Source organism: Gopherus flavomarginatus, chromosome 4, assembly GCF_025201925.1.
Source record: "Gopherus flavomarginatus isolate rGopFla2 chromosome 4, rGopFla2.mat.asm, whole genome shotgun sequence".
NCBI lineage: Eukaryota > Metazoa > Chordata > Testudines > Testudinidae > Gopherus > Gopherus flavomarginatus.
Window position 1 is genome coordinate 25,731,579 of NC_066620.1, and position 22,436 is coordinate 25,754,014.

The following is a 22,436-nucleotide window of genomic DNA, read 5'->3' on the forward strand; positions in this document are numbered from 1 at the left end:
AAAGGGGAAACTATTTCTTAGAGTTTCCTTTACATTTCTTTATTCTTTTATTTTTTAAAAAAATCTTTAAACTTCATTTTTTCTTCAACCCTAACTGCCCCGTCCCATCTGGGGACTCGGTACCAGAGTGTATGCCTAAGGACCCACTTGCAGAGGCAAGGAAACATTGGTAGTGATAGGGTAAGAGAAAGATAGAGAATCTGCCTTGGGGAAGGATCCTTTGGTATGGACATCAACGTCAGTACTGTATTTGGCACACTGGACACTGGAAAGATCGTTCAGCCTGGACTGCATCTCCAACACCATCAATATAGTCATACTAGTGCTGCCAACCACTATTGGTACTGATGCCTATGGCACTGCCAGACTTCTAATACTCAAGAGACCTTTCTGTGTCTGATGCACCAGACTCACCTCTATTCAGGGCTGGAGCTCTGTACCAAGTCCACTTCAACTTCCAGATTCACCTTCGACATAATGCCATGCACCACCATTCTTGAGTGGGGAGTCACACAGTGAGCAGGAGGATGTAGTCTCTCATTGCTCCTCTCAGGCACCCTGTGGTACTCATCACCAATACGGACCTCAAGCATACTGTCTCTCTGACCCTCAGTCTCCCTAGTTTGGGCAGCCATGGTACCAATAACCGGGACTCTTCCCACCATCCCAGTGGCCTAACAGGGACCCTTGGCAGGCATATAGGCCATGGTAGAGCCTTGAGAAACACAATGCCTATCAGGAGCCAATGAGATGCTCTCCTTCAGCCACTACATCTAGGGTGTTCAAGGCCCCTGAACAGGTAAGGGAGGAACAAGAGGTCGATATTGAGGAAGAGGCTACATCCCAGACTAACTTCTCATCTTCATCACCAGATGAGACAGTAATGCCCCGTCCACCATTGTTGGAAGACAACTTCAAACTTTTTCAAGAGCTAGCTCAAAGAGTGGCAGAGGCATTACAGTTAACACTGCAGGAGGTGACCATGTCACACCATAAACTGTGGACATTTTACACTCGTTTGCCTCATCCACAATAGCCCTTCCTATCAATGAGGCTCTCTTGGATCCTGCTAAACTTATATGGCAGTCCCCTGTGTTCGTCCCGCCAACATGTAAGTGGGCCAATAAGAAATATTATGTATCGCGAAAGACACAGAATTTCTCTCCTCCCATGTACTCTCTAATTTGATCATTATGGACATGGTCAACAACATCACATGAAATCCACCCCCTACAATAGGGATTGGAAGTGCCTATCTCTTTAGGAGAAAGATTTATTCATCAGCCACTTTACAATTCCATATTGCAAATTATCAAGCCTTAATGGAAAAGTATGATTATATCAACTATTAGAAACTCAATTCCTTTATTGAGCAGCTCCCACATTCTCACAGGGACCAGTTCAAACCCATCATTAACGAGGCAATTGATGGCTAAGATGGCTGTCCAGTTGGCATTCGATGCAGCTGACACAGCGGCATGTTCCTTCTCCACTTCCATCATGAAGAGAAGAGCCTCTTGGCTGCACTTGTCGGGCTTCCCCAAAGAGGTTCAAACTAACATGGAAGACTTTCCTTTTGAAGGTACAAAATTGTTTGCAGACAAGATGGACACTTCCCTCCACATACTGAAAGACTCCAGAGACTACTCTTTAGTCGCTTGGAATTTACATACCTGGGCAGAAGAGAAAATATAGTCCTCAGCCCTCATTCAGACCCCGCTCATCACAGTATTCAATCCAACACTTACGAGCCCCAAAGAAAAAAGTGTAGGTTCTCCAAATGGAAAACCTTTGGGCCCTCAGTCTACTTCTTCTCAGCCATACACCTCAAAACAACAGTTTTGATGGGTTGGTCAAGGTGCCATCAGATCACTCCCTCCAATACCATCTAACACTGGACAACCTTTCTCAGCCCTATGTATGCCATCTTGTCCTTTTCCGCAATGTCTAGAAACAGATAACTTTCGACAAATGGGTGCTAGAGATCATTCGAGATGGGTACTCCATTCATTTCATCTCCCTTCCCCCCCCTCAACACCCTTCCCCATCTCTCTTCAGGGACCCTTCTCATGAGAGCCTATTACAACAAGAGATAGAACACTTCCTCAGTGTAGAAGCCATCGAACCAGTACCTCAGTATCTAAGAGGGAAAGGCTTTTACTCTTGTTACATCCTGATACCTAATAAAAAGGGAGATTGGAGACCCATATTAGGCTCACAGCACTCAACGAATTTGTCAAGGTTCAGAAGTTCAAGATGGTCACTTTATCAATAATTATTCTAGTGTTGGAACAGGGAGACTGTTCTCAGCACTCAACATGCTTACTTCTTCTTCAAGTGCTTGCTCATGTCCATTCCATTGTAGGTGTGTGTGCTCGCCACATGCACCAGTGCCGGAAGTTTTTCCCTCAGCAGTATCTGTAGGGGACCAGCTCTGGCAGCCTCTAGAGTGATGCCTGTATGGCATGGTATAAGCGGCATCACCGGCTCCCCCCACTCTCAGTTCCTTCTTACCACCAGTGTGGTGCTAGAACATCTCTTGCTTTGGCAAGCCTTTTTGTTCTTAATCCATTGAGACAAACTTTTTTCTGTAAATAGTTAAAAGTTGTTAGTAGTTTCCCTTAGTGTAGTTGGTTAGTCCCAGACGGGACTCAGGCTAGAGACTGGGCGTGCCTCGATCCCCAGGCTTCAAACCTTGTAATCTCTGCAAAAAACAATGCCCATCAGTGATCCTCATTGTAGCTATCTGAGGTGCCTGGGCGAGACCCATATCAGTGACAAGTGTCGGATCTGCAAGGGGTTCAAACCTTGGACAAAGTAGGAGTGAGACATACGTCTCTGGATGTTCCTTCTGGAATCAGCACTGGCACCAGAGCCATCCAGGTCTGACTCTGCTCCTAGTACTGCACTATCATTGCAGAGCGCTTCACCAGTGCCACCTTTGGACTGATGCCAATTTCCCTCCCCTCGCTCCCTCCTCGCGGCACAGGTCAGGAGGCAAAGAAAGGCCAGGAGGGAACGATCTCTGACATCCTGTAAAGGAAAGGAGAGGGCCTGAGAGGAGCAAGGACCTGTGCAGGACAGCTTCTCACCTCCGTTCAGGAGTTAGGCCCCGGCCCAAGTCAAGCGGGTTAGCCCATCCCGTGATGCGCCTGCCACCCCAGACAGTGACATGGGCCTCCGGCACCTGAACATGTCGTCGACACCCGAGGCATTGCAGGCGGTGCAGGACATCTTACTGTTACTGGTGCCGCCCACACCAGCCACAGTGGTGCCCCATTCTAAGGGCAAACTTGTCATGGGACCTTTCCAGCAGTCCTCATCTGTGCGGCACTGCTCTCCTCCTCAAGGAGTGTCCCATCAGTGCATGCCCGTGTGGAACTGCCAGGCCTTGGACATAGGGAGGCCAGCTCGAAGGACTCAGGGCACCACTCTCCAGGCTCGAGGCACAGATTGCCAGTGACTTGGCGCAGGCCCATGGACGTGTGCCTATTCCTGCAGGCCTGATATCGAGACTGACCTAGCTGCTCCCCAAGTGTGCAACGCCCCTCCACGGGCACAAGCCAATGGTCCCTAGAGCCTCACTACATGTCGCCAGAGCGCCGGTATGGGTCACTGCAATCAGGTTGACGTTCCCCACCTCGACGGCCAACTCAGTCCCACTCAATGAACTGGCACCACTAAAGAAGCATGTAGAGTCAATTGTCAGGCCACCATCGCAGATCTGCCAAATGCCATTAGTCTCCGGGAGCTCGGCGCGGGGACTCATCACCCTCTGACAGCTTCCCATTACTGGACTGGGATCAGCACCGTTGCAACTAGGACAAACAGTCGGCATGGTCCTGGTCTCTCAGACGTGATCCCTTCTCTTCAGACTCTGGTACCAAACAGGGGTCCATACCAGCAGGCCAGGGCCCCGCACCAGGGGTACCCACTCTACAGGTTGCACCACCTGTTGCATCATGGCCCCAGAGCCAGTGGCCTGCCCCTTAGAATCTTTGGGGGTTCCTGCAGCCCTCGCAAGGGCTCAGGTCAGCCTTGGGTGCCTCAGATAAACCATCAGCCATGTACTCCCGACTGCCCCCTGATGCCGAGGGCTCTGTGGAAAAGATCCCTCAGCTCCACCCAACTCCCATGGAGTAACCAGCCAAGCAGCCTTCAAAGGCGGCAGATCCTCCGGTACTGGCTTCCTCCTTGTCGTCACCTGATGAGGCGATTACAGGGCCCCTCATCCAGTCCTGCAGGATGATACTAAGACCCATCAGGAGCTGCTTAGAAGGGTCACCTCGAACTTGGGACTTCATGCTGAGGAGCTGGAGGAACCCTCGGACTCCCTATTGGGTGTCCTTAGCTCAGCGCTCCCAGCCAGGATGGTGTTGCCCTTGCATGAGAGGGTGGCAAAGATCAACAAGTCTCTGTGGCAGACCCCCGCATCACTGCCCCCTATTTCAAAAAAGGCACAACACAAGTACTATGTGCCTGCTAAAGCTCATGAGAACCTTTACATGCACCCTGCCCCAAGCTCCCTAGTTGTCTCCATTCTTAATGATCAGCAAAGGCAAGGCCAGCCAGGCTCCACCCCAAAAAATAAAGACTCCAAGGGGCGTGATATGTTTGGAAGAAGGATTTATTTGTCCTCGAGTGTCCAGCTGTTATAAGTAGCACATAGGATCTTTTTCAGGGAAAAAGGCAATACGCCCTGTTTATTGAAGATACAGCAATTACCATATGCATTCAATCACACCACACACACACACTGTCCTGCCAGTCAATGTTATAGTTATCAGTCCAGAGTCCGGATCAACCTACTGACCAGCTAGGTTGATCACCGATAGAGAGGAGCCAGCTTCCACTGGGTCACGACACGGTGCTCCGGGGAAGTCCTGGCAGGACAAATCCAAAGCTTCGTGGCTAGGCACCCTGTTTATACAGTGATTTTCCTTCATTGGGACCAATGAGTTTTGCACCATCATGGTGTAATCAATTTTTGTTTGATGAGTGCTTGTTTTCTTAAATTGCCCTTCTCATTCTTTACATCAAGTTCCTCAGGGAGTTATCCCATGCTTGTTTTGATCACAGCAATCTTGTCCCCATTGATAGGTTTCTGTCTCATCTTTAGAATCATCAATCTGCCCTCCTCTGACATTTCAATGGGGCGTGTTGCAACCTCCTAGCGCCTTTGTGTCTGTCTCTGGTTTCTCCCTAGAACATCTGGTTCAGTGATGGCCTTCACACTTGTCTCTTAACACACACATTCCTCATTCACACAGAAAACGGAATTTATTTACACAGAATATTTTGAACAGGAACATCAAATTACAATGCAAAAGAAAAACATTTCTTTTAATTCTTTTAATTATTTTAAAATGCTAAACCTACAACAAATTGGTGTCCCTAAAAAGGTCTGTTACTGCCTTGAAATCAGCCCAGACACAGAATCTGGCTGATGCATCTTTACCCAAATGGCCCATTAGGCCATTCCTCTCTGCTCTTCAAAAAGGGTGGCTGGCAGGATATGGTAAAATCATACACCAATACATATAATACATGCTACACTATTATTATTTATCCTTCATTCTAAATTTATATAAAATGCAAACATAAAATACTACTACTAAAGAGGTGTAGGTGGCCAACCACCAGGCTCTGCTTGGCTGCTATGATTTTAATATGTGACAGTCCATGGCCGCATTCGAGGATTCACTGCCTGAGGACCTCAAGAAGGAGTTCCACGCAATCCTCGAAGAGGGAAAATCAGTGGCCAGAGCGGCTCTCCAGGTGGCCTGAGACTTGGCAGATTCTTTGCAGCTATAACCATGGCCTCTGCCATCTCAATGAGGAGGGCATTCTGGCTGCAGTTGTCGGGCCTGTCAATTTAAGTACAACAGTCAATACATGACCTCCCATTCAATGGGCAAGCTCTGTTTGCTGAACAAACAGAAACAAAACTGCACGGGCTCAAGGACTTGCGTGATGCTGAAGACTCTGGGCCTCTAGACCCCAGGCCCGGCCAAAAAGTGGTTCAAGCTGCAACAGGCCCAGGGCTCTGGGAGACAACACAGGTCGGAACCTGCTCATAGAAAGGGTAGGGGTTACAGACCTCAGCCAGGTGACTGGCCACCATCCTCTGCCCAGTCAAGCCTCCATCATTCCCTCCCTGGATCCAGGAGACTGGTACGCTTCCCTCGATTTGAAAGACACGTACTTCAATGTATGAGTATTCCAGGAACAAAGACAATTCCTGTGCTTCACAGTGGGTCCCGCTCACTACCAGTTCGCAGTGCCTCCCATTCAGCCTGGCTACAGCTCCAAGGGTGTTTACCAAATGCATGGCGGTGGTGGTGGCCTTCCTCAGGTGGCAAGGTATCCAGGTTTACCCTTACCTTGACAACTGGATCATCAAGGGTCTTATCTAGGTCTCGGGTCCAACATAACATCTCAGTGCTGCAGCTCATGTGATGTGCTCTGGGCCTGTTGCTAAACAAGGAAGAATCAATGTTGGTCCTGGTGCATAGGCATAGAATTCATCGGAACAGTCCTCAACTCCACTCATGCCAGAGCATTTGAGACAATGGAAGGTCTCATTGCCAGCATCTCTACGTATCCCCTCACCATGGCCCGGGTCTGCACAATCTACACCCCGCCCAGAGACCATCTGGACAAGATCATCATGATTCCACCAAAGGTACTTGCCTCCCTGCAGTGGTGGACCGATCCAAAGGTGGTCCTGGAAGGAGTTCCGTTTGAGAGTCCCAACCCTTGATATCTCTGATATTGGATGCCTCCGACCTCAGCTGGGAAGCGCATCTCAGCACATTGCAGACCCAAGGGACGTGATCCCCAGAGGAGCTGCGGAGTCTTTTTGTCACACCTTTCCAGTCAAAGTGCACATATACTCACAGACAACACAGCCTCAATGTTTTACATCAACAGGCAAGGGGGGCACTCGCTCAATGGCCGTCTGTAAGGAAGCGCTTCATTTGTGGGACTTTTGCATCCAGCATGACATCCATCTGGAGGCATCGCACCTCTGTGACATAGAGTCATAGAATATCAGGGTTGGAAGGGACCTCAGGAGGGCATCTAGTCCAACCCCCTGCTCAAAGCAGGACCAATTCCCAACTAAATCATCCCAGCCAGGGCTTTGTCAAGCCTGACCTTAAAAACCTCTAAGGAGGGAGATTCCACCACCTCCCTAGGTAACCAATTCCAGTGCTTCACCAGCCTCATAGTGAAAAAGTTTTTCCTAATATCTAACCTAAACCTCCCCCACTGCAACTTGAGACCATTACTCCTTGTTCTGACGTCAGGTACCACTGAGAATAGTCTAAATCCATCCTCTTTGGAACCCCCTTTCAGGTAGTTGAAAGCAACTATCAAATTCCCCCTCTTTCTTCTCTTCTGCAGACTAAACAATCCCAGTTCCCTCAGCCTCTCCTCTCCTCATAAGTCATGTGCTCCAGCCCCCTAATCGTTTTTGTTGCCCTCTGCTGGACTCTCTCCAATTTTTCCACATCCTTCTTGTAGTGTGGGACCCAAAACTGAACACAGTACTCCAGATGAGACCTCACCAATGTCGAATAGAAGGGAATGATCACATCCATCTGTCTGTTGGCAGTGCCCCTACTTATACAGCCTAAAATGCCGTTAGCCTTCTTGGCAACAAGGCCACACTGTTGTCTCATATCCAGCTTCTCGTCCACTGTAGCCCCTAGGTCCTTTTCTGCAGAACTGCTTCCTAGCCATTCGGTCCCTAGTCTGTAACAGTGAATAGGATTCTTCCGTCCTAAGTGCAGGACTCTGCACTTGTCTTCGTTGAACCTCATCAGGTTTCTGACCCTGCCAGCAGGTAGGGGATCTTGGGGGACAACTACTTCACTGGTGGGGTGCAAAATAAACTTTATTAAGAAAATGCAAAAACAGGGAAAATTCAATAGTGAGGGGTATGGGGTTTGTTAAGGTAGACAATTGGGGAGGGGTTTCTTTTAGTAAATAGTATAGGGGGTTTCAATAGTGGGGTACAATACAGTGGGGTACAATACAGTTGGTAACCAATTAACACTGAAGTATAAATGTAACAGGTAGCTAACAATTTCTATGTAAAGGGTGTGTCACAGCAGCATATAACCAACTAACAGTTATGGGTAAAATGTGTTAAATAACCAACAACTCTAGGTAAAAATGTGTCACAATGGTGTAAATGTAAAATGTGAGGTGTGTCAGAGAGAAAAAGGGTAACCAATGGGGTTTGATGCTAGACTTCAGTAATACAATTGAGGTTTGGCAGCAGTAGGAGCGGGGTGAACACGTGGGGGAAGGGATTAAAAGAGAGAGAGAGAGAGAAAGGCAGTGGTAGAGAAATGAGGTTGGGTGATGGGAGAAGAGGAGCACGTGGTGGAGCAGAGACCAAAGGCAGACGCGTTGCGGAAGGAGATTTAAACTCAGGGAGACACAGAGAGCAGACAGGCTGCAAGTTTAAACAGCAGAGGGACTGCAACGAGTGACTGGGGAGCTCGGGGGGGAGACATGGGCAAGCTTCGGTGGGGGGTTAGGGCAGCGGGAAGACAAACTTAATCACAATTATACAGAACACAGCAAAATCTTATTTATAATCTAACTTAACCAAGACTACACAAATTAGCAAGTAACAGAACACAATGCAACAATTCTTTTTTAAAACTAACTTACAGAACACAATACAAACAATTCTTTAAACCTAACTTAACCACAGCTATGCAAAATGAAATTACAACTTATCTAGACTAAGAACCTGATTCTAATAGGTGCACCTTACACTATGCCGATTCTTTGATCGGGACGGGGAGCAGTTCCAGAGGGCAGAGTGGTGTGTGCCCAGGGTACAGCCCCCGGGGGAGGGGGAGTGGCTGCAGCAGTGGGGCGGCTGCAAGCCGGCGGCCCAGGATACAGTCCAGGAAGGCACAGTTTAGCAGCGTCACAGGCTTATTTTTAGCAGCAAAGGCGCTGTGGAGCAAGAAACAGATTACAGATACAGACCAAGGAGTTAGCTTGGGTCTGTCTGCTGGGGAAACAAGGCCAGCAGCTAGGACAGGGGGAGTCTGCAAGAGGGAGTTCTTACCAATCCCCAGGACAGCAGCAAGAACAGAGGCAGGAACAGCAGTAGCATCGGAGGATGGAGAGAGGACTCGATTCGCTTACAATAATCAGGAGATCTCCAGGCACAAATTCGTTGTTCGTGGGAGGGGAGTTTAAAAACCGGGGTATGCTCAAAAACAAACGAGAGCGAGGAGAGGGCCCCCCAAAGACCCCTAGCTGATCAGACCAGGTGGCAAAGCAAGGACCTTCTCCGAGGTCTGATCAGAAAATGTCCGGCTTTAAAGGCAAACTCAGGCAGTTTCCCACCAGTACTTTTGATTGGCTCCTCTTGATACAGGGGAGGGGAGAAGGCAGGGAAAGGCTGCAGGTATGCATAGGCATGCCTGGGCATGTTCTGAGCCACAGGTATGACTCATATGCTTAATTAGTTGGCCACTTCAGGTCTTGCATTTCTGGGCAGCGCCCCCCACACCGAGCCCGGGTCTGAATAAAGGAGCCAAGCAAAGAAGCAAGAAGCCCCCTCCCTAGGCAGAGCAATGGCTCCAGTTAGTCTGTACAAGCCATTCCTATGAACAGGGCTGTGACTTTAGTTAGCACAATTGCCGGGAGGGGCGGCCGCACAGGACAAAAAGAAAGGAGAGGGGAAAAAGGAATGCAGCAGGGGGACAGCTGTAACAGTTAGTTTCTTTTGGCCCAATCTTCTAAGTTGTCTAAGTCCCTCTGTATCCTATCCCTACCCTCCAGCATATCTACTACTTCTCCCAGTTTAGTGTCATCTGCAAACTTGCTGAGAGTGCAGTCCACTCCATCCTCCAGATCATTAATGAAGATATTGAACAAAACCCGCCCTAGGACCGACCCTTGGGGCACTCCGCTTGAAACCAGCTGCCAACTAGACATGGAGTCGTTGATCACTGCCCGTTGAGTCCAATGATCTAGCCAGCTTTCTATCCACCTTATAGTCCATTCATCCAAACCATACTTTTTTAACTTGCTGGCAAGAATACTGTGGGAGACCGTATCAAAAGCTTTGCTAAAGTCAAAGAATAACACATCCACTGCTTTCCCCTCATCCACAAAGCCAGTTATCTCCTCACAGAAGGCGATTAGGTTAGTCAGGCATGACTTGCTCTTGATGAATCCATGCTGGCTGTTCCTGATCACTTTCCTCTCCTCTAAGTGCTTCAGAATTGATTCCTTGAGGACCTGCTCTATGATTTTTCCAGGGACTGAGGTGAGGCTGACTGGCCTGTAGTTTCCTGGATCCTCCTCCTTCCCTTTTTTTAAGATGAGCACTACGTTAGCCTTTCTCCAGTCATCCGGGACCTCCCCCGATTGCCATGAGTTTTCAAAGATAATGGACAATGGCTCTGCAATCACATCCACCAACTCCTTTAGCGCTCTCGGATGCAGCGCATCCAACCCCATGGACTTCTGCTTGTCCAGTTTTTCTAAATAGTCCCGAACCACTTCTTTCTCCACAGAGGGCTGGTCACCTTCTCCCCATACTGTGCTGCCCAGTGCAGCAGTCTGGGAGCTGACCTTGTTTGTGAAGACAGAGGCAAAAAAATCATTTAGTACATTAACTTTTTCCACATCCTCTGTCACTAGGTTGCCTCCCTCATTCAGTAAGGGGCCCACATTTTCATTGACTTTCTTCTTGTTGCTAACGTACCTGAAGAAACCCTTCTTGTTACTCTTAACATCTCTTGCTAGCTGCAACTCCAAGTGTGATTTGGCCTTCCTAATTTCACTCCTGCATGCCTGAGCAATATTTTTATACTCCTCCCTGGTCATTTGTCCAATATTCCACTTCTTGTAAGCTTCTTTTTTGCTTGTAAGCAAGGATTTCACTGTTAAGCCAAGCTGGTCACTTGCCATATTTACTGTTCTTTCTACATATCGGGATGTTTTTTTCCTGCAACCTCAATAAGGATTCTTTAAAATACAGCCAGCTCTCCTGGACTCCTTTCCCCTTCAAGTTATTTTCCCAGGGGATCCTGCCCATCAGTTCCCTGAGAGAGTCAAAGTCTGCTTTTCTAAAGTCCAGGGTCTGTATTCTGCTGCTCTCCTTTCTTCCTTGTATCAGGATCCTGAACTCGACCATCTCATGGTCACTGCCTCCCAGCTCCCCGTCCACTTTTGCTTCCCCTACCAACTCTTCTCTGTTTGTGAGCAACAGGTCAAGAAGAGCTCTGCTCCTAGTTGGTTCCTCCAACACTTTCCAGAAACTTCCTGGATTGTCTGTGCCGCTGTATTGCTCTCCCAGCAGATATCAGGGTGATTAATGTCTCCCATGAGAATCAGGGCCTGCGATCTAGTAACTTCTGCTAGTTGCCTGAACAAAGCCTCGTCTACCTCATCCCCCTGGTCTGGTGGTCTATAGCAGACTCCCACTATGACATCATCCTTGTTGCTCACACTTCTAAACTTAATCCAGAGACTCTCAAGTTTTTCTGCAGTTTCATACCGGAGCTCTGAGCAGTCAAACTGCTCTCTTACATACAATGCAACCCCCCCCCCGCCTTTTTCTGCCCTGCCTGTCCTTCCTGAACAGTTTATATCCATCCATGACAGTATTCCAGTCATGTGAGTTATCCCACCAAGTCTCTGTTATTCCAATCACATCCGGAATGCGCTGGTGGATCACCTCAGCATGCTTCTCTCACCATGAGTGATCCTTCCACCTGGAGGTTGTCCAGGTGCTCTTCCAAAGGTGAGGGGCTCCCCGAGTGGACCTGTTTGCTACCAGGCAGAACAGGAAGTGCCAGCACTTCTGCTTTCTCCAGGGCCTAGGCAGGGATTCCCTTTCCGATGCTTTCCTTCTGTCATGGGAGAGTCATAAAGATAGAGACAGATTCTGGGACCTCAGGAGGTAGCCAGATACTTTATCTTCAGACCCTTATTACTGCTAGTGTTCAGTTGCCAGTACCACTTAGGGAAAGTATGCTATTTACTTTTGTTTTCTAATGGTATCTGGCCTTTGCTCCTCTTTCCCCAGTTGGTGATGAATTGCAACTCAAAAACAATTTCTAGGTTCAGCACTCATTTGTTGCTCAGCGCTCAGAGTTTTGAGAGACACTACATCATCTAACTCAGCAGTAAGCTAAAACAATGTAGTTCTTTGTTCTTCTTCGAGTGATTGCTCATATCCATTCCAGTTAGGTGTGCGCGCCGTGCGTGCACATTCGTCGGAAGATTTTTACCCTAGCAACTCCGGTGGGCCGGCAGGTCGCCCCCTAGAGTGGTGCCGGCATGGCGCCTGATATATAACCCTGCCGGCCCGCCCGCTCCTCAGTTCCTTCTTACCGCCGTGTCGGTCGTTGGAACTGTGGAGCACGGCATAGCTGTCCTCCACGTCCCTAGCTCTCCATTGTCTCGTTGTTCTAATAGTTGTATATAGTTATAGTTGTAGTTAGAGTTTATAATATTACTTGTTAGTTGTAATACTTGTTGTATACAGTTATCGGGCTTGGGCTCTAGCCCTCCCCCGCGCCCAGCGCCGGGCTCATGTCCTGTTCGCCAGGGTTTAAACAGTGCTCGGCCTGCAAGAAGCCAATGCCAATGAGCGATCCCCACGACACCTGCTTGAAGTGCCTTGGGGAATCGCATATCTCTGAAAAGTGCCGCATTTGTAAGGCATTTAAGCCAAGAACAAAAAAGGAGAGGGATCAGCACTTAAAGACCCTCTTAATGGAAGCAGCGCTTAACCCTCCAGCCTCGACGCCGAGCGCCGGCTCCGCTCCGGCACCGGGAAAACGCCGCGGCACCGGCCCTCCCTGGCACCGGGCCCCGAAGCAAGGCCTTTGACGTCTGCCACTCCAGCCAAGCTGACATGGACGGAGTGTCCGGCACCATCTACTGCCGCGGCACCGATGCCAGGGATTCCGTCGAGTCTGCGCCCGGGAGGTCCTTCGAGTCCAGTCTCTCACAGCTCCCCCATAAGATCCGGGGTCGAGCTAATGGTTCCCTCGACGCCGGAGACATTTGCTTCGGCTCGGGACCTGATTGCATTGACTGAGCCTACGCTACCTCAACCCCCGGTGCCTCCGGTGCGGGTTCTGCAGTCAAAAGGCAAGCCTGCGGCCATGCGAGCTCCATCTCCAGTTTCACCAAGCCGGCACCGATCCCCATCAAGATCCCGGCACCGTGGACGATCTCGATCGGGACGCCACTCGCAGTCCCGGCACCGCTCTCCGCGGTGGTACCGGTCGTACTCGCGGCGCCGGTCCTCTTCACGGTGGTCCCGATACTCCTGGCACCGCTCTAGCTTGAGCCACTGCTACCGGCACCAAGATTCCAGGAGCCGCTCCCATCGTCGGTGTTCGACATCCCAGTCGACCTCCCGGCACCACGCTGGTGGTAGGTCCCGGTCTCGATCCCGACACCGATATGACTCCCGGCACCGATCCCCGGCACCGAGGAGGTCTCCGTCGTCTAGACCGAGGGACCCATATCAGTCCCGTTCGGCTCCACCCTGGCCATCCCGACAGCCGTCTATCTCCTCTCAAACAGACAGCGCGTACGCTATGGATGCTGACAGGCCTGCTGCACTCTTCCAGGATCCCCCTCCGCAGGTGCATGGACCGTAGCAGTGGCGCTTCTGGACCCCCTGGGCATATCATCAAGCTCAAGGGCCGCAGCAGGTTCCCCCGCGTCCAACAACATCAGAGCACAGGGCTCCGGAGGCCACATTTTCTCGTCCTCCCCCGTCCCCTGCAGAGGAGGGATCTCACCAGCGGGATCCTGATCTCCCTCCAGAGCCGGAAACATTGCTCCAGACGGAGCATCCTGCAGATCCGCTCCTGCCGGGGGTCACCTCATCATCCTCCCCGGATGAGGCAGTGGCTGGAACAACATCCACCAGCCCTCCTCCGCTTGACCTCAGAGCGCATCAGGACCTCCTCCGGCGCATGGCGCAAAACATGAATTTACAGGCTGAGGAGGTCTCAGAAATTGAGGATCCGGTGGTGAGCATATTATCTGCAGATGCTCCCACTCGTGTCGCCCTTCCCTTTATCCGGACCATTCAGACCAATGCCACTACCATCTGGCAGTCGCTGGCATCAGTTCCCCCCGCAGCATGTGGCATGGAACGCAAATACATGGTGCCCTCGAAAGGGTACGAGTATCTCTCTGTTCACCCGCCCCCGTGCTCTCTCGTCGTACAATCTGTGAACGAGAGGGCGCGTCACGGCCAACAGGCCCCGGCACCGAAGTCTAAAGAAGCGAGGCGCATGGACCTGCTTGGCTGAAAGGTCTATTCTGCGGGCACTCTCCAACTTCGGGTGTCCAATCAACAAGCTCTCCTTAGCTGCTACACTTACAACACCTGGGCGGCAGTGGATAAATTTAAGGAGTTGCTTCCACAAGATGCACGTCAGGAATTCGCGGCGATCCTTGACGAGGGCAAGAAAGTGGCACGAACTTCCCTGCAAGCATCTCTCGACGCCGCAGATTCAGCTGCCAGGACCCTGGCTTCTGGCGTGACCATGCGCCAGATTTCCTGGCTACAGGTCTCTGACCTTCCTCCGGAACTCCAGTACACCATACAGGACCTCCTGTTTGAAGGCCAGGGCCTGTTTTCGGACAAGACGGAGCCCAGGCTGCAAAGCCTTAAAGACAATAGGGTCATTATGCGCTCCTTGGGGATGCATACGCCAGTCACCCAGCGCAGACCCTTCCAGCCTCAACAGCAACGCCGGCCCTACCCTCAACCCCGCCAGAGGCAAGACTTCGCCAGACGTCGAAGTAGGAACAGCCGGCGTAGACAATCGGGCAACCAAGGGGGGCAAAACCAGAGCTCCTCACGGCTCGCTCTGGCCCAAAGCCTTCATTTTGAAGGTGCGCCCGAGGGCGCTGCACCAGTTTCCCTCCCGGATCCGTTCCCTCCCTTCTCCAACCATCTTTCGTTTTTCCTCCTGGCGTGGTCCCGACTGACATCAGACCGTTGGGTCTTACGCACATTACAAGCTGGATATCATCTTCAGTTTGTTTCGCGCCCTCCCTCCCGCCCCCCTCCTTCATCCCTCTTCAGGGACCCCTCTCACGAGCAACTCCTCCTTCAGGAGGTGCGGACGCTCCTCGACAAAGGAGCCGTAGAGGAGGTTCCAGAAGCCGAGCGGGGCAAGGGGTTTTACTCCCATTACTTTCTGATCCCCAAAGCCAAGGGAGGCCTCAGGCCTATCCTCGACCTGCGCGAACTCAACAGATACGTCATGAAGTTGAAGTTCCGTATGGTATCCTTGGGGACCATTATCCCATCCTTGGATCCTGGAGACTGGTACATCGCCCTCGACATGCAAGACGCATACTTTCATAGCCATCTTCCTGCCGCACAGACGGTTCCTTCGGTTCGTGATCAACCGCTGCCACTATCAATTCGCGGTCCTCCCGTTCGGCCTTTCCATGACCCCGGGGTGTTCACCAAATGTATGGCTGTAGTCATCGCCCACCTCTGTCGCAGCCGCATACATGTATTTCCGTACCACGATGACTGGCTGATTCGGGGGACATCAGAGGCACAAGTCCTCAGCCAAGTCCACATGGTCAGCAGTCTCTTCGAGAACTTAGGCCTCATCCTCAATATAGAAAAGTCAACGCTAATCCTCACTCAGAGGACAGAGTTTATCGGAGCCCTTCTGGACTTGACTCTGGCCAGAGCCGTTCTTCCTCTATCAAGGTTCCAGACCTTGACGGCCATTTTACGATGACTGCAGACAGCGCCTTTGACCTCCATACGCACATGCCTAACTCTATTGGGCCACATGGCGGCTTGCACGTTTGTCACCCGGTATGCGCGGCTTCGCGTGAGGCCCCTCCAGTCCTGGCTCATCAGTCAGTACCGTCCAGCCCGGCACCTTCTGGACGCGGTTTTTACCATTCCCCAGGACATATTAGGTTCCCTGAGGTGGTGGCTGGACCAGTCCGTGGTGTGTGCGGGGCTGCCGTTCCATCTGCCCCAGCCTTCGGTGTCCCTGACAACAGATGCCTCAGATCTAGGTTGAGGGGCCCATCTCGGAACCCTGTGGACATAAGGTCGGTGGTCACCTCACGAACTAGCCCTCCACATCAACGTATGGGAACTGAGGGCAGTCCGCCTTGCTTGCCAAACATTCCATCATCAACTTCAAGGTCACTGTGTCTCGGTATTCACTGACAACACAACGACCATGTATTATATCAACAAGCAGGGTGGCACGAGGTCTTCTGTCCTGTGTCAGGACACCGTGAGGCTCGGGGACTTCTGCATAGCCCACTCCATTCACCTCATCGCATTCTTCCTTCCCGGGGTTCGGAACACGCTGGCGGATCATCTGAGCAGATCCTTCCTTTCCCATGAGTGGTCCCTTCGCCCGGACGTTGCCCTTTCGCTCTTCCAGAGGTGGGGATGTCCCCGGATGTACCTCTTCGCGTCCCGAGGGAACAGGAAATGCCAGATGTTCTGCTCCTTTCAAGGCCAGGAACCCAGTTCGGTAGCAGATGCCTTCCTTATCCCCTGGACGACGCATCTGTTCTACGCATTCCCTCCGTTCCCGCTCGTCCACAAGGTCCTTCTGAAGGTGCGCAGGGACAGGGCCCGCTTGATCATGATAGCTCCAGCGTGGCCCAGGCAACATTGGTACTCCATGTTGCTGGACCTGTCTCTAACCGACCCTGTCCCCCTGCCCCTTCACCTGGACCTGATCACCCAGGACCACGGCAGGGTACGTCACTCAGACCAGCAATCACTGCACCTCACAGCGTGGCTCCTGAGTGGCTGACCCGGTCCGAACTCCGTTGCTCTACCCCAGTGCGGCAGGTGCTCCTGGGCAGCAGGAAGCCTTCCACTAGAGCGACTTATTCAGCAAAATGGAAGCACTTCACCTGCTGGTGTGCGGAACGCAGTTTCCTTCCCACTGAGGTCTCCATTGCCATTATCTTAGACTACATCTGGTCCCTTAAGGAGCAGGGCCTGGCGATATCATCTTTTCGGGTTCACCTGGCGGCCATCTCCACCTTTCACCCAGGGGAGGATGGCCGCTCGGTGTTTTCTCACCCTATGTTGACAAGATTCCTTAAAGGCTTGGAGCTTCTCTACCCCCAGGTTCGACACCCTACCCCTACCTGGGACCTGAACCTAGTTCTCACCCGGTTCATGTCCCCTCCGTTTGAGCCATTAACGACTTGCTCCCTGCTCTATCTCTCCTGGAAGACTGCCTTCCTGGTGGCCATCACCTCAGCCAGATGGGTGTCGGAGCTCCGGGCTCTCACCGTAGATCCCCCCTATACGGTGTTCCACAGGGACAAGGTCCAGCTGAGGCCGCACCTAGCCTTTCATGTCAACCAGGACATCTTTCTCCCTGTCTTTTTCCCAAAACCCCACTCGTCCCGCAGGGAGCAGCAGCTTCACTCGCTGGGCGTCCGTCGAGCGCTTGCCTTTTATATAGAGAGAACCAAGCCGTTCCGCAAGTCCCCCCAACTCTTTGTGGCGGTAGTGGAACGTGCCAAGGGGTTACCTGTTTCCTCTCAAAGAATCTCCTCATGGGTAACATCCTGTATCCGAGCCTGTTATGACTTGGCTCGTACTCCTCCGGGTCACGTGACTGCGCACTCTACCAGGGCTCAAGCATCATCGACAGCTTTCCTCGCCCACGTGCCCATCCAGGAGATCTGTAGGGCTGTAACCCGTTCATATCTTCGCTTCCCATTATGCCCTGGTCCAGCAGTCCAGAGATGATGCGGCCTTCGGCTCCGCAGTGCTACACGTCACGACTTCTCACTCCGACCCCACCGCCTAGGTAAGGCTTGGGATTCACCTAACTGGAATGGATATGAGCAATCACTCGAAGAAGAAAAGACGGTTACTCACCTTTGTAATTGTTGTTCTTCGAGATGTGTTGCTCATTTCCATTCCACCCTCACCCTCCTTCCCCACTGTCGGAGTAGCCGGCAAGAAGGAACTGAGGAGCGGGCGAGCCGGCAGGGGTATATATCAGGCGCCATGCCGGCGCCACTCTAGGGGGCGACCTGCCAGCCCACTGGAGTTGCTCGGGTAAAAATCTTCTGACGAACGTGCACGCGCGGCGCGCACACCTAACTGGAATGGATATGAGCAACACATCTCGAAGAACAACAGTTACAGAGGTGAGTAACCGTCTTTTCCCCTCCACTGGCTATACCACATAAAGAGGTTTATGCTGCCACCTTAAGCTAATCAACCTGGTCTTTAGCTCCACCAGTAGAGGCTCATTCCTTTAGATGTGAAAGTCCTGGTTTCAATCCCCACAGATAACTCTTCCACTGACATTGTTACAAGTAATGCCCTGTGTGGACTTCTGAAACTTAGAATGAGCTTCCCCAACTAAATGGGAGTGTGGTGTCCATACTAACACATTTTGGCTCTTTGTTCCCTTTTAAGGTGTGTATAGACGAGTCTGCTTCTGTGCTTAGCTCAAGCATTAAATGTTTATGCCTTTAGATCCAGGTATCATAGGTTCAGTCCCAGCAGGTGACCTGGCCAATCCTTATCACTACATAAGGATTTCTCCCTTCTGCCTGGATCATCTAGTTTAGATGTCAAGTATCGGAGGGGTAGCCGTGTTAGTCTGGATCTGTAAAAAGCGAGAAGAGTCCTGTGTTACCTTATAGACTAACAGAAGTATTGGAGCATAAGCTTTTGTGAGTGTCTGACAAAGTGGGTATTCACCCACGAAAGCTTATGCTCCAATACTTCTGTTAGTCTGTAAGGTGCCACAGGACTCTTCGTTGCTAGTTTAGATGATATCCCTCCCATTTTAAGAGATTTTTTTGGAGCTATAGACATGAGCCCAGGAGGAAAATGAGAAATTACTTGTGTCCTTAGGGAGTAACTAATAGCTTTTTTCCCATGTTTTGTCAATTCCTGAGTCAACAATCCATTGATGACCCTGAGTATATCTAGCCTGTCTCCTTTCTTGGGGTGGAGGGTGGGATTGGCATTTTTTGTCCTGAGCATTGTTAGCGATATCTTAAGATCTTTCCTCTGTCTGGGCCTAATGTCACATAGCCTGATAATGACATTAAAGATTTTTCAGTTTGTTTCTTTGCACCTTCAAGAACTTAGGGTTGGCTTTTTATCTTTAGACAAAGTGGGTTCATGGTTCTTCCACCCCAATCTGGCATCGAAGTCTCAAATCAGGTTAGAAGATGTCTTCGCATCTGCAGCCTCCTAATCCATGGAGATTGTATGTGAGGTCTCTGCTAGTCTTTTTCCTTTTCACTGCTCTGTATAGACTAGTCTAGTTCTCAGTTACAGATGCAAGATTTTATTATTTGCAAGTTGGTGTTTATGTGGGTTCTCAAATAGGTACATTCTAGGGTCTTTTCCCTCTCATATGATGGTGACTCTTTAAGGCCACTGCATCCTCTTTTTAATCCTTTTACTCTTGGTGCTCTGCTTCAATTCCTGTCAGGGTGTAGCTGTTGTGGCTTCAAGAGTCACAGACAATGTGTTCCATTTAATAAGCCCAATATGGTTTATTTTAAAAATCAAGTGTCTAACGTGTTCGATTTTGCCTTACTCTTGGAGAAAGTGTAAATGGCTAACATTAAAAAAAATGTTGCTTTCTAAGTTCTGAGAGCATATACAAATGAAGGAATAAGTAAAATGATTAAGCTATTTTTTTTAAAAAAATTAATGACTGTGACTTTTAAGTTTTTCTGAAAGAGACAATAGTTAAGATTGTCCGTCACTGACAATCCCAAGAGATATTGTTCCAAACCTAAATATTTTAAATATAACCACTTACCCCTAAATATATGGTGGGGGGTGTGTTGTTTTCACACTGCATAATACAGTAAAATCCTCCCAAACAAGGGCTCTAATTACCAGGAGCTGAGCTGGGTGAGCAATTCATACGTGAGCATGTACATGAAATAAGCATGCACATGCACAATATTCTATTCCTCCTCCTCCTTTGTGCCTCTGGTTTGTGAGCAAGCAGGAAATAGAAACTGATGAGAACTTTCTTTTCCAAATACTTCAGAGCACAGGAGTCTAATCAAGTTTAGTTCCATGCTTGGCTGATTGAAATGGAGCCAAAAGAAAGAGTGCCAAATAAAACCAGCATCTTAGTTTGTTGCTGTTGATTTTGTAGATATGATAGCTTTTTCTGCATAAACGAAGATATTTTAAAAGGGAGATGGAGTGTAAAATTTTATAAGATGTGACAACTTTGACGACTATCCCTTTAAAAATATCTAGAGAGTGTATTGGAGGACTTGAGTCTTGGTAATATGATAATGAGACTTTCATCATTAATGCTGCGTAAATCCAATCCATGCCAAATGGTACTGTACTTTTCTCTGTAATTTCATCAGAGATTCCTAGGATTGAATGGGCATGGATACTGAACTACATTCACTCCTACATGTGGTCCCTCCAAGACACCAGTGAAGCATGTTGGCAGGGAGTCAGAGAAGCTTACATTGCCCCTGCTAGCAATCAGTCCAACACCTTCTTCAAGTGCTTTCACATGTTTATTCCAATGACTCTGGTGCCAGAGGGTCCATCTTCAGGCAGGCGGTACCAGTATGTTTACGGTGCTGTCAACCCTGGAGGCATTCACAGCAGCCGGGGACCTGCTTTTGTTGCCAGTGCCTATATCTCCTGCAGTGCAGGAATTGGCACCACTGGTACAGTCAGACAGGGAGCTATCTTCTCTCAGCCTCTTCCCAGTATCAGGACCCTCACTATGGTTTTCCCTTTGTCAACCAGCAAGAAGAACACCTGGCTAGCTTCCTAAGGGAGCAGATCTTTAAACTTGTGTATGACATCCCACCTATTAAAGTCACAGTGACCCAGCAGTGCCCGCTGGTTTGCTGTTTAAAGTTGCATCCCTCAAGTAAAGTAGTTCTTTCTGACAAATAAGTCCAACGGTTTGGAGTCTTTTGCCTTAGATAGTGTCACCCATTTGCCCCGGGTGATCTCTTTAATTGGTGGGCGATACTACTGGGGAGCCCAGAGGCAGATACAAGTATAAGAACTCATAACCTTGGACTGGCTAATAATACTTCTGCTTCGTATGTTTTGATATGGGGGAAGGGAAGCAGTGGATCTGCCACAGAACCTTAACAAGGTCCATGGTACCCTCATTGAGTGGCAGGGCCACCCTTGAGGGGCCCTCTGCTGTCAAAATGTCCAGCAGGCTAAGAGAGGACTCTGTGACCACCTCTGCCTGGTTGTCCAAATTCAAGGCCACCCATTTTAACAAATCCTGGAGATCCCTGTGGTCATCTTGGAAAGACGACATGTCAGCTGTCTCATTCGGGGACGAGGAGGCGGAAGCTAGCATTGGTTGAGGGCCCTCCACCCCTCCTTCCATTTTGGCCAAGACCCACGGGCCCTCTTCTAGAAGATCGGTACTGGAGTCCGGATTGGGAGTCTCCCATTGAGGCACTGGTAGTGCTCTAGTCTTGGAAGCCACCAAAGTTCTGTATGATCTCTCTGGCCTCCATCATTCCCTCTCTGGATCTTAGGGATTGGTGTGCTATCCTCAATTTAAAGGATGCATATTTCCACATATTGATTTTCCAAGGCCACAGAAGGTTCCTCAGATTTGTCGTGAACCAAGCACACTGTCAGTTTGTGGTGCTTCCATTCAGCCTGTCAGCTGCTGCACATGTCTTCATCAAAGTCATGGTGATGGTAGCGACCCTCCTGAGGAGACAGGGCATGCACAGGGGCTCAGGTGGAATCCAGAATCCAGCTCATCCAGTCAAACTTCCAGGCCTTAGACCTGCAAATAAACATGCAAAAGTTTACCCTCGTCCCAGTGCAGAAGATAGAGTTCATTGGAGCGGTACTCAGTTCCACGCAGTCCAGAGCTTTCCTCCCGGGAGATTCATTTCAGGCGATCACAGTCCTGATAAGGTCCTTCAAGGCCCAATCAGTAACCACAGTGTGGAACTGTCTGAGACTCCTGGGCCACATGCAACGTGTGAGGCTATGCCTCAGACCTCTTCAGGTATGGCTGGCCACAGTGTTCTCACCTGTCACCATCTGGACTCGGTTCTCACCATACCTCCTCAGGTCATCATTTCCCAGAATTGGTGGCTGAACCATCATGTGATTTGTGTGAGAGTATCCTTTTTGCAGCCCTAATCTTCGATGTCCCTGGTTTCAGACATGGTGGTGCTGGGTTGGGGAGCCCACTTGGGCCCCTCAGGACTCAAGGCCTTTAGTTTCCAGAAGAACACTCTCTCGTTATCCTTCTGTCTCACATTGTGAACAAAGATGTATTGGCTGTCCGGGACAATATGACAGCCATGTTTTACATCAAGAGGCAGGGTGGGGCATGTTCTTTCTCACTGTCCCAGGAAGCAATTTATCTGTGAGAATT

The 22,436-nt window shown here is 50.1% G+C and overlaps 1 protein-coding gene across 10 annotated transcripts in view; it reads left to right on the top strand.

The window, feature by feature from the left end:
* CCDC88A (coiled-coil domain containing 88A) overlaps positions 1 to 22,436 on the top strand; it is a 349,307-nt gene that overhangs the window by 244,024 nt on the left and 82,847 nt on the right. The gene's annotated exons all lie outside the window — the stretch shown is intronic.